This window comes from Eptatretus burgeri, chromosome 13 (genome assembly GCF_056783735.1).
Source record: "Eptatretus burgeri isolate ZD-2024b chromosome 13, Ebu_testis_v1, whole genome shotgun sequence".
Taxonomy (NCBI): domain Eukaryota; kingdom Metazoa; phylum Chordata; class Myxini; order Myxiniformes; family Myxinidae; genus Eptatretus; species Eptatretus burgeri.
The window spans coordinates 76,121,578-76,135,164 of NC_140973.1; positions in this window are offsets into that span (position 1 = coordinate 76,121,578).

Sequence of the window (13,587 nt, forward strand, 5' to 3'; positions counted from 1 at the left end):
CTGAAACTTAACATAAGTATTAAAGATAGAGCTCTAAAACAGAAGCTAGATATGCAGTACCTGGAATGTGACAAACCAACTAATCCTAAAGTTGACAATGATGGTTATAAATTGAACACTTTGAAAGGTATTGGCCATGTCTATGAGCACATTAATATTATGTGGTTATTGGTCTGTAGTTGGGTTCTATCAAATTTATTGGGGGGTGGAGGGAATGCATAAGAAGAAGGAACAGAGGGAGGTGACACTGAATATGTAGTTGACAAGGAAAGAACAGAATCAGAAGAAAAAGAAGACACAAATAATGAAGATGGAGGAGAAGAAACAGGAGACATGGACAAAGGAACAGAGGATGGTTCAGTGAATATATCTGTATCAGAGACAGCTACAACAGAAGCCTCAGACAGCAGGAAACGCGGGGATACTACAACAGAAGAAAACCCAGTGTCCCACATGGTCAACTTTCAATTCCATAATCACAGAGAAAGCCCCAGTATGGAACATCGGGATTTGTGCTCCATTGTACCGGCGAAGTCCAACAGAATGGCCTGTACTCTTAAGCATTCTGACGCAGGCCCAGAAGATTCACTTCATGACTGTTGGAGATGGCTGTTGGAGAGGTTGCGTGCCCGTTTTAAACAAGGAACTTGTCCATCGCGACTTCCGATGGGTTTTATCAGACCACCACACATATTTCATCTGTAGGCCTACAACAGTATTGTCTATGAGTACACAATAATTGATTGAGTTAAGGTGTATCCAAATCACTAAAACCTTAATATGTCAAGTTTTGAAGGAAATCATTTTTAACTAGTGAAAACATTAGGGACACTGCATAAAGGTGAACAATTTCAGTTGAATTTGAACCAAATCGGTAATCTTTACAATGAATGATACATTTTATGGGAATTTTTTAATGATTTTGGCCACCATCTTGGGGAAATGCGCCCTCTTTGAGTCGTTAACTACAATGTTTTTGATACTTAAGCTTACTGTTAAACTTACTTGAAGATCATTTGGCCAAAACATTAGAAAATATCATTTTAAATTGCTGGAATTATTGGTGAAAATTATGTTTTTACAGCTTTTTTATGATTTTGGCAGCTATTTTAAAAAAGCGCCCTCACATGATGAAATACTTAACTGAAAATTAGAAGACAAGTTGAAAGTGATTCATTGTGATGTCCTTGAACAAATAAAAGTGAAAAATCAAAGTTGGCAAAATTCTTGAAGTAGGTGACAACTGCTGCCTGACTATGATGCGTTGAGAAGGATAAAGAATAGATCCCCTCTCTTATGGGAAGCTTTTTTCTTTACGACAGACACATTCACACACATTTCTTTCACGAGCTCTGAAGCCCGCCCCTATATTTCCTCAGAAACGTTCTTTCACGAGCTCTGACGCCCGCCCTTATTAGATCCTCGTGGAGGATCTCTAAGTCTTACTCACGTTGTTGTTCTTCATCTTCTTCTTGTGGACTTATTTTGTTTCACAGCCTACAGTTTTCATCGAAACTTCCTGAAACTTGGCATATGTATGTAACAATACCCTGCGCAGACAGTAACCATCTCCGATTTTGAAAATTCCTCCTAGAAAAAAGTTATGACGTCAAAATATCTCCGCTAATGGAAATCGCCTAAAAAATTATCTGCGAAACTAGGCAAGCTTTTTGAATTCTGTTTGCGGGAATAGAACAGGGTATTAGCAGAGATGAATTACCATACATATGATACATCACTATGACGTCATATCAATTTTTATGACGTCATTCCTATTTTTTGACATTTTTTGTTTCACAACCCAGAGTTTTCATTGGATATTTGTGAAACTTGCCATGTATATGCAGAAACCCCACGTACAGGCAGTAACCATCTCCGATTTTGGAAATTCTTCCTCGAAAAAAAGTTGACGTCATAATATCGCCGCTAATGGAAATTGCCTATACCATTATCTCCGAAACTAGGCAAGCTGTTTGAATTTTTTTGCAGGAATCAAGCCGGGCATTCGCACAGATAATTTATCGCAAACCTGATACAGTACATCACAATGACGTCATATTCGTTTTTATGACGTCATCATTAAGAGGACGAGGATCTTAGCTCATTTGAGCTTGTTTTTCCTCAGCATTTCTTTCACGAGCTCTGACGCGCACCCTTAGTTTTCCTCAGCAAAGTTTATGCACATGTTTTTCGCGAGCACCGACCCCCGCCTTTTTTGGGAGCACACGGGTCGTCATGGTAACCGTGCGTAAGTGGGGCGGGGTGAGCTTGGGGCGGACTGCGCCCGCCGAGACGGCCCGCAAATATAAAACGAATTTGAGGTCTGTTCTGAGGCAAAAAAGAAAGCCAGGGAGGAAGAAGAGAAGCGAGCAAGAAGCGGGTGTAAGCGCGCAAAAGATAAGAAAGCGAGCGTGTGGTGCATGTGTGGGTGTCTGACTAGTGCCAACAATGAGAGCAACCCATAATGTGCTTGAGCTTGAGGCTCAAGTGCTTGAGCTCAAGGCTCATTCCCAGTGCTTGAGCAAGTGAGCGTGTGGTGTGGGTGTGAGCAGCGCCGAAGGCGAGTGAGGCATGGGTCGGTCACCAACAAGTGAGGGGCGGATCAGTCACCGACGGACTGTGTGGGTCACTGGACGTCACCAGTTTCGTGAAGTGTGAGGAACTGCCTGTGTCGCAGCACCAGGGTCTAAACCCGCGACAGACGATCTCGGTGTCCTCCCAGACGTCGACTGGCGTTCAAGGCTGTTCGTGAGAGGGTGCACGGCAAGGCTGGGTGCTGGTGACGGATGTGACATACACGCACACATTTCAGGATGTTTTCGCTTCACGGGCGACTACTATCTGGTGAGCGAGACGATTCTTCTCCCCTCCCCTGAATGATCTGTTGGCTACCCTTGTCTGTGTTTAGCTGTAAGTCAACCCCCAATAAGCATCTGCTCTTTGTCTCTTTCCTGGCATTTTGATTTATTTTGCTTTGAAATTAATTCATTTATTTACCTCAGAAAATAAAAAGTTCATTTTTTTTATTTATTTTATAATTAATAAATCCTTTGTCGATTTCCAACCTGTCCGTGTTTGTCCTTTCCTTCCATTGGTCTAGCATTGTTCGAACCTAGATAGACTGGGAGGTAATTACCAAAGATTTGACCAAAAATAGTTGGGATGCACCAGCAGTTAAAACGCTCGGCCACTCTAATGAAAATCTAATCGAGATAACATTGGTGCTTTGCCGAGGGCACGCTCCCCACTCAGGTAACCACGTGACCTCCAGTTAAACAGCATAATTTGGAGGTAGACACTGGAACTCGTTGTTAACTGGGTGGCGTTCGTGGTTCTAAAACAACCCACTGTACCACAACGTTAATTGTGAGCGGTGACCCCAGGTCCGGCTCTACCGAGGACAACCGGGGATTAATCCCCCTGAGTGACAAGCTGGTGCCTCGGTACCCGTGGCCGCAACAATATTATCTGGATCTGGCATCACATGCTTTTTGCATGATCTTCCTCTTTTTTTTTTAATAAACAGATGTTTGGTACTACAGAACTTAAATATGGATACAAACAAACACGACATAATAGTGACCGAAGCTTTTTGTGCTGCACTCTTCAGGGTAAAAATCGCAGCAAGTGAAGGAGGAAGTGAATGCGCATGCTTTATACGCAGGTCTCAATAAGGTAGACACTGATTGGTTCAACCGTAATGACGTCACGGTTAATCCAAACACCCATTGGTCGGCTCATCATCTTCATCTCGAGCTCCCATTGGCTGGAGCAGAGTTCGTCGATGATTGACGTTTGAAACCACATCCTTGAGAGAGGGGGGATTGGTTTCCCCTAAGGTCCATTCACCATTTGTTACCGTACTTCCCTTGATCTTTCCATGCTGAAAGAGACACAGAGATCGTACAAATTCCTTTTGACGACATAGTATTGGATCGGTGGTAAGGATGAAGGTTGCTTCCAACATACGTAAATGAAACGAGCTCCGACCTCGGCTCAATATGCTGAACATATCTGCATTGTACTGGTCTGCACAGATAGGGTTGGCAACCAGGTGCTGTGCAATGGCAGATGAAGCAGATACAGTGGCCAGTGGTTGCTGGATATTTCTACATGCTCGCACTGGTTGTGTTCTAACCCTCACAATCTTTCTTCAAATCGCCAAGGGGATGTGTTCTTTGATCCGATCAGCCAATCTTAGTGTTGTGCGGCCCATGTACCAAGCTTCACATCGGCACTTAAACTCATAAATAACATTGATGGTTTGTGAGGTGGGTAGCACATCCTTGTTGACTGATGTCAGCAAACAGCGAGAGGTAAAGATTACTCGGGGTTGCACAGCCAGAAACGTGTTGGATACAATATGTTTGATTTGTACTTCAAACCTTCATGATGATTGCCCTTTCCAGGGTATCCTGATATAGACTGGACATTTGTCCGGACTAATCTTCCGATCTTTTGTCGTGTTTAGAAACTTGAGTATGTATTGTTCCATGGACTAACCACTGTACTAACCTGTTCCATGGTCGGGTTGTCGGCGACTAAACCGTCTCCCCCACCAGGTTTTCTGGTGAGGAGGGTGTTTGGATATGGACACCCAGCAGGATTAAAAACAAAACCTGTCAAAGGGCGGAGGAGCTCCTTGTGAGCCAACGGCCATCCATATCTAGTGCCCAACTGTGTCTGCGGACGTCCTCCTGCAGTTGGGTCACTTCTTATTAGGAGGTTGGTGGCAGGATTTGCACTCTGGCCACCGTAAAACCCTTCATTCCGCAAAACGCAAAAACGCAAAAAAATCTGAAAACCCACTCCGTGGGAGTACCTCCTGCGCAGCTTCCCTTCGCAGGGAAGCTCACCGGATGACGGGATTGGGGCAAAGCCTTCGGGACCCCCAATCTTTGATAGGAGGGAAACCACGGGGTAACATCCCTGGGTCAGATTGCGGGAGTGTGTCGGAGTGGTGCTGAGGTGTCGTCCACCAGACGGCGGTCTCCTTGGGTTAACCTGAGGCGGTCCCTTCGGGTGGGTGCCTGGAATGTCCTATCCCTAAGAGAGGATGATCACCTGTCTCTGTTATCATCTGAGCTCAAGCGTTTGGACATCGGGATTGCAGCTCTCTCTGAGGTTCGGAGACCGGATTGCGGCGAGATAATGGTGGGTGGTTACACCTACTATTGGTCTGGTCGCTCTGATGGTTACCATACCCAAGGAGTTGCTGTAGCTGTGTCCAATAAGCTGACCCCAATGATAATTGAGGTAACACCGGTCAACGAGCGTATTATGAGATTAAGGATTCGTCACTCCTTAGGTGTCATTTCCCTGGTCTCTGTTTACGCTCCGACTGAGGCGAGTGATCTCACCGTGAAGGATGCATTCTACGCCACACTCGAGTCTGTGGTTGATCAGTGCCCCAGACGAGATACACTTCTAGTCTTGGGGGATTTCAATGCATCGACTGGAACTGATAGGGATGGTTATGAGGTGTGTGTTGGTCCCCATGGGTCAGGAACTATGAACCAGAATGGCACTAAGTTCCTTGACTTTGCAAGAAGTCATGGACTTAGGGTGGCTGGTTCATGGTTTCAGCGCCCACAAGCTCATCGGTGGACTTGGTATTCCAACGCTGGCGGTGTGGCAAAGGAGATTGACCATGTCCTCATTGACGGTCGTTGGAGGATGATCCAGAACTGCAGGGTCTACCGGAGTGCTCAGTTCCTCAATACTGACCACAGACTTGTTGTGGCAACTCTAAAGCTGCACCTTAAATCCTGGAGAATGGTACCATCCCAGCCGAGGCTGGATGTTGCCAAGCTCAGGGATGAGAGAGTAGCTGAGGAGTTTGCGAACAGGCTGAATGGACACTTGGGGGGTCTGGGTGCTTTGGGGGGTCCTGAAGAGTTGTGGAGCGCCTTCAAGACCACCGTCCTTGATGTTGCCGGTGGATGCCTTGGAGCTCACCGCAGGGCAAAGAAGAATTTTGTCTCTCAAGGGACACTGGATACCATTGACCAGAGTCGCAGGGCCAGGCTGAATGGCAGAGCTGAGCTGTTCAGGGAGCTGAGGCGTAAAACTGTACGTGCACTGAGGGTGGACAAGGAGGCCTATGTGCGAGGAATCTGTGAGGGGGTAGAGCATCACCTGTGGACAGGTGATTCTCGTCCCGCTTACAGGGGAATTCGCGCATTACGTTCATCCAAGCCCATCCCTCGGAGCACTACAGTTCGAGCAGAGAGTGGTAGGCTCTTGACAGAGGAGTCTGAAGTGAAGGCCCGCTGGGCCGGTTACTTTGAGCGGTTGTACCAGGCTGATCCCCCAACTGTCGAGTTGGACGTCAAGGGTGTTACAATCCCTGTTGCTGACCCTCGAATCAACTGTGGTCCACCTACGCCTGTGGAAACACGGGCTACGGTGAACCAGTTGAAACGGGGCAAAGCTCCAGGGATCTGTGGCATCCATGCCGAACTTCTCAAGGCTGGTGGTAATGCTGCACTCGTGTCGTTGCATGCAGTTTTGTGCTCTGCCTGGAACACAGACATCATCCCAACTGACTGGAAGAGGGGCCTTGTTGTCCCTCTCTGGAAAGGGAAGGGTGATCGCCAAGACTGCAACAACTACCGAGGGGTGACGCTGCTCTCAGTGCCGGGCAAGGTCTTTGCTCGGATAATTCTCGATAGGGTTCGCCACCATCTGCTTGAGCACCAGCGTCCAGAGCAGTCAGGCTTTACACCAAAGAGGTCAACGATTGACCGTATCCTTGCACTTCGTGTCCTCACCGAACGCAGACGAGAGTTTCGGCAGGGGCTGCTTGCAGCCTATGTTGATCTCTGTAAAGCGTTCGATTCAGTGAATCGGGATGTCCTTTGGAGGATTCTTGGTCTTCGTGGGGTGCCACCAAAACTGATCGATCTGATGTCTGAACTCTACTCTGGTACTGAGAGTGCTGTGAAGTGTGGTGGTACCATCTCTGACTTATTTCCAGTTGTTACTGGAGTTCGTCAGGGATGTGTACTTGCCCCCACACTTTTCAGCACTTGTATGGACTGGATTCTAGGGAGGATGTCGGAGAGATCAAGTTGCGGTGCGTCATTTGGGAATGTCAAGATCTCGGACCTTGACTTTGCAGATGATGCAGTCATCTTTGCAGAGACTTTAGACATCCTCTTGGGGGCCCTCGAGGTGCTGAATGAGGAGTCGGAGCCGTTGGGATTACGGGTTTCTTGGGTCAAAACTAAGATCCAGGCTTTCGGTGACATCTTGGATGCTGCTGTCCTGTCTGTGTCTGTTTGTGGTGAGGATGTTGAGGTCGTGGAGAGATTCACTTACCTTGGCAGTGATATTCATGTCTCTGCTGGCTGCGAGTCAGAGGTCAATAGACGTCTGGGTCGGGCCTGGGGAGTCATGGATTCACTGGATCATGGGGTGTGGCGCTGCCGGTACCTGTGCGGGAGGACGAAAGTCCGAGTCTTCAGGTCCTTGGTACTTCCAGTCTTGCTCTATGGGTGCGAGACTTGGACTCTGACCAAGGATCTGAGACGGAGACTTAATTCCTTTGGTACCAGGTCTCTTCGGATAATCCTTGGCTATCGCTGGTCGGATTTTGTGTCCAACGAGCGGTTGCTGAAAGAGACTCGGATGAGATTTGTTACCTGCATAGTCCGTGAGCATCAGTTGCGGCTGTATGGACATGTGGCTCATTTTCCTGACTCTGATCCTGCTCACCAGATTCTCTCAGCGAGGGAGTCTCATGAGTGGAGGAGGCCAGTGGGTCGACCATGTGCCTCATGGTTGCAACAGGTTGACCATCATCTCAAGGAGATGGGGATGGGCCTGGCATCTGCCTGGGGGATGGCCAGACGGAGGCCCCTGGAGTACCGGCGGAAAGTGGACGCAGCGACGTGCTGTTCTGGCACATGCTCCCATACCTGACCTGACCTATGTATCTCTTAACGATATGCTCAGGATAACCATTCTCACCGAGTATATTCATGATTTTGTCAATTTCAGCAGGAATATTACAAGGTCAACAAATCCTCTGTGCTCTGTTAACCAGGATATTGATCAAGGCAATTTTGTTTCTCGTGGAGCTGTAGGAGTCCCACCGAGTATACTGCCCTGTGAAAGTCGGCTTCCGGTAGACGCATGTTGTGAAACCAAGGTCGGATCTATCAACCAACACGTCCAAAAACGGTAACGTGTTTGAAGATTCCAGCTCCGTGGTAAACTTCAGCGCTGAATGGAGAGTGTTGAGCCATGCCTGGAAATTGTCACATGCCATCCGAGACTCAAACAAAGCAAAAATGTCATCAACATACCGATAGTATACGATGGGTGAATCGACCCCTTGCCGACCAGTCAGTTTCTGCATTTCATGATATCCTACAAAGATATATGCAAGAGCTGGGCCTAATGGAGAACCCATGGCGACACCATCCGTTTGAACATGCATCATGTCGTTAAAACTGAATTCCACCTCCCTTGTTGCTGTGTTCATTAATTCAACGAAGACGTGTTCCGAGATCATCGGTTGTTCCAGATCGGTGTGATACAACAAATGTGCGCATATTTCAATCGTCTCTGTCAATGGTACATTCGTGAACAAGCTTAATATCAAAGGATGCCATGATGTTGTCCTCACTTGTCGGTGTTTTAGCTCCAATTGATTCTGCAAATGTGAAGGAATCCTTTACCACGAAATGAGAAAATGAATCGAATACTGGTTGCAGTAGCTCTCCCAACCACTTGGCCAGTTCATGTTGTGCCGATCGCACCAAGCTGTATGCAGTGTGGGTCTTAGAGGGATATTCTCCTTGTGAATCTTCGGCAGGCTGTACATTCTTGGATGTTGGGCTCCAACAAATTTAATTCTGTCGTACACCGCCTTTGATAGTTCTCCACGTTTGAGAAGCTGCAACAGTCGTTTGATGATCTGACCTTCCACCTGAGGCGTGCGATCATGTTCCGTTACACCGCCCAGGTATTTAAATTTGGTTTCGTCTTTCAGGATGTCCATCATCTTGTCGATGTAATCAATCTTATTCATGATTACCACTCCGGTGCCTTTATCCGGTTTACAGATGTGAATGGCAGCATTCCTCCTCAATCTTTGTATTGCCAAAAGAACATCCCGTTGCATGTGAAAATCTGCGACGTCATTCGGGATTCCACAGTCCGCATGCGCGAGGTCTGATAGTCCAGCCCTCAGCGCCTGGTTTGCTTCGTTTGATACAGCCTGATGCATTGAAAGTTGAGCATGCAAGAGTTCATTTATTTATTGATTTGAAAAAATAAATGTTCCAGGCTGGTGAAAGAGCAACGACACAGGAACAAACAAGAATACAACACAACAAAGCGAACAGCAGGAGAAAGGGGAAAACACCAACAGCAGTGAAGAGGGCAAAAGTAGATGGAGATGGACAAATGGGGGAGGCAGGTAACAACGAGGGGTAATTGGGAGAATGCAAAGGGTGGACAATGTGGATACAAAAGCAAAACTTTTGGAGGGGTGGGTGGTGATTTGAAGAGTGTAGAAAAGATCATGACTTGGGATTGTGGTGAACAACTGTCTTGAAGACGTGGAAGAAAGAATGAGATTGAAGAGAGTGTGGAAGGTAATTCAACAGGCAGGAAAAAAAAGAATAAATGAGTGGAGATGAGAAGTGATTCTGGATTTAGGCAGATTCATCAGGAGGGGATTGCTTGTTGACCTCGTGTGTTTTGCAGATACCTGGCAGGGAGAAAGCACGGAGAGGGCAGAGGGTGAAAGTCCAGAAATGCGGTGGAAGAAGACAGTGAGACACTGACCAGTCAGCGATGGAGAAGGCCCATCCTCAGCTTCATCGCGAGAGATTCCAATGATATTGAAGGTCTTTGTTTCCATGGTGTAAAGCTGAGCAAGATGCCAGGCAGAGGAGCGAACCCAGAGGGAAGAGCAGTACTCCAATGAGATGCAGATGAAAGCTTTGTACGTGGATAGGACCTCAGATGTGCCAAGGAAGGTCACACGACAATTGGCAGCTGTTTATAAAAAATAATGGTTTGCTCATCACCTTTCAACGTATGCAATGTAACATTGTTTTTATAATTTGTCAATTGAAATTCCCCCAAAACAAGGGTGAAAGCTACTCCAGATTTTTGGGTTGTTTACAGTATGTACTGTAGTCAGTTATCACAATGGCTGCGATCAGCCGATGACCGAAAAATTGCTGATATCGGCAAAGCACTAATATAGTGTGTGTGTGTGTGTGTGTGTGTGTGTGTGTGTGTGTGTGTGTGTGTGTGTGTGTGTGTGTGTGTGTGTGTGTGTGCGTGTGTGTGTGCGTGTGTGTGTGTGTGTGTGTGTGTGTGTGTGTGTGTGTGTGTGTGTGTGTGTGTGTTGTTCAAAAAGCACATGTTCTCTCTGCCAATCTATGTCTCTGTCTCTGTCTCTGTCTCTGTCTCTCTCATTCTCACCTAATACAGTGCAGCACCATCCTCCCACAATGTCTCTCTCTGTCTCTCTCTCGCTCTATCTCTCTCTGGACATTGGTTATTTCCCGATGTGTCCGGACAGTGGTGATGCCCAGGCAGTGGCTATGTCTGGATGGTGGTAATCTACATGGACATGTCCAGACAGTGGTTACGTATGGATGGACTGTCGCCTCGCGCTGCCTTCCCTCGCCCTCCCATCATGTTGCCTTCTCTCGCCCTCCCATCACGCTGCCTTTCCTCGCCCACCCCTCACTCTGCTTCCCATGCCCTCCCCTCACTCTGCCTTCCCTTGCCCTCCCCTCTCTGCCTTCCCCAACCCCTCCTCACTCCCACACCCCTCCTCCCCACTCCCCAATCGCTTCCCCACCCCTCCTCAGTCTCCTCCCTCCTTCCTCTCTCTTTGCCCCACTCCTCTGTCTCTCTCTTCTCTCTTTCTCCCTTCATATTCCCTTGGGTGAAGCTCCAGGTGGTATTTGCAGGTCAATACTGATAAATGTCAGTGTGTCAGTCAGTGTGTGTGTGTGTGTGTGTGTGTGTGTGTGTGTGTGTGTGTGTGTGTGTGTGTGTGTGTGTGTGTGTGTGTGTGTGTGTGTGTGTGTATATATGTGTGTGTGTGTGTGTGTGTGTGTGTATATATGTGTGTGTGTGTGTGTGTGTGTGTGTGTGTGTGTATATATGTGTGTGTGTGTGTGTGTGTGTGTATATATGTGTGTGTGTGTGTGTGTGTGTATATATGTGTGTGTGTGTATGTGTGTGCTTTTTTGTGTCTCCACAACTCCCAAAACGATGAAACGGAGCGGCCTAAACTTTGCACGCACTCCAATGGAGCCCCAAAGGAGTGCATGAGTGAAAATTGGGTGTTTGGATTAATTAAAGCACCCCTTTTGAAGATAATTAACGGCCTTACTTCATTATCCTTAATCAAGACGCATCCTTAATCAACATGCTCTTCCTCACTGGGGTCTTAATTACCTCCGCCGCCGAAGGTGAAGGAGGTTATGTTTTCACCCCTTTCTGTCTGTTTGTTACGAAATCGAAAGATTTCGTAAGTATATTGATGACTTCCATCATCTGTTTGTGTGTTTGTTTGTTTGTAGGCACGATAACTTGAGAACGGAAGAAGCTACCAAGGTCAAATTACACCACGTGATTCAGGAGGGTGATGGCTAGCACTGATTAGATTTTGGTCAAAATCGGTCAAAGGTCAAGGTCACAGTGAGGTCAAACAATTCCGTAAATTCATGTGGAGAAATGGAGTATTTTTGCTTCAGTCGACGTTACGAGTTCGTTTTAACTTCGATTTTAATTTTGTCTTCGGTTTTTGCCATCGCTTCGGACGCTTAAAACTCGGTTGTCGAAATTCTGGTAAAAATCGGATGTTTTATAGACGTTTTAGATTGTATAAAAAAATATTTCACTCGCCGCGTCACAGCTCGTCACGTGGTGCAGTGCGCTCGAGCAGACGCGTCGTTGGGTCATGTAAAGGTTTTCCGTGTGCGCGCTGACGGTGTTTTCGATAAAGATGGTGTTTAAAAGGCATTTTTATCCCAATAAAGGTTATTGTCGCATGCCTGACTCGCTAAGCCGTCGGATTATGTAAAGATTGTTGGTGGATAGCCGAATATTACGGTTTTGCGACTTTGATAAAACATTATTAAATAATTGCGTGGAGAAATGAAGATTTTTGCTTCGGTCGACGTTACGATTTTTGATGGTTTGGTACAGAATCATCGTAGAAACTTCTGGTTTGCGTCGCTACCTTCTCTAGAGACAGCTTTTATTAGACAAGGTCAGAGGTCAAGTTTACGATTTTGTAAGTACCAGTCTATGACTGCTTGTTTATCTGTTTGTTTGTTTGTGTACAGGATATCTTAAAAAGTTGTGGACGGATCCGAATGAAATTTTGTGCACAGGTTGGGTGTGTGACAAGAACGAACTGATGAGATTTTGGTGAAGATCCGGATCTGACTGCTAGAATTTTCTAATTGATTCTTCACCATTGAGACAAAAGGCTAAACTAATATATAGCACGACATCTCCAAAAGTTGTGGACGGATTTGCATGAGACTTGGTGAACAGGTTGGGTGTGTGGAAAGAACGAATTGATTCAATTTTGGTGAAGATCCGAAACTGGATCTGGAAAGGACAATTATTTAATTTTTGAAGTGATTCTTCACAATTGAGGGATCGGGCCAAAAACGACAGAGTACTGTGTTTCAACATGATATTTCAAAAATATATTGGGCCCGATATGTTCTCGTGGATCAGGTATTGCGTGGTGGAGGTGTGCGCTCCACCGAGTACCTTTCTAGTTTACCATCTTTTTGGCCTGCCGAACAATGCCTTGACTTGGAAAAGGCTGCAACGGTTTCTCAACAATAAAGTGTTCAAATGTTCTTTTCACTTTCTTCACTCATGTGATTAAAGGCCTGTTATGCAAACCTACAAAATCGCTTCATACATCGCTTTTGTAAGTGCTATCATTTTTAAATAAGTTGCTTGAAGCAATTTCATGCATCAACACAAATGTGTGTGCGTGTGTGTGTGTGTACGTGTGTACGTGTGTACGTGCGTGTGTACGTGTGTGCGTACGTGTGTGTGTACGTGTGTGTGTACGTGTGTGTGTGTGTGTGTGTGTGTGTGTACGTGTGTGTGCGTGTGCGTGTGTGTACGTGTGTGTCCTCCATAACTCCACAACCATGAACCCGATCAGAATGAAACTTTACATGCACACAAAGGGAACTCCAAAGGAGTACGTGAGTGGAGATTGGGTGTTTGGGTTAATTAAAACACCCCTTGTGAAGACAATTAACGGCGTTATTTAATTATGTCATTTATAAGGTGATCTTCGGCCACCTCGCTCTCTGGGGTCCGAAACCACGAAGATTTTTGACCTGTTCAACCATGCCTTGACTTGGAAAAGGCCGCAACGATTTCTTCACGATAAAATTTTATTTTACTTTCCTCCCTCACGTGATCGAATGATTTCGACATAGACACACAGATAATAATAATAATAATAACAATAATAATAATAATAATAAAACACGAACACATCTCACTCACATCGACCGACTGTGTTGGGCCCGCGGTGATGTGCGATCCCTCGAGGCTGTGTGG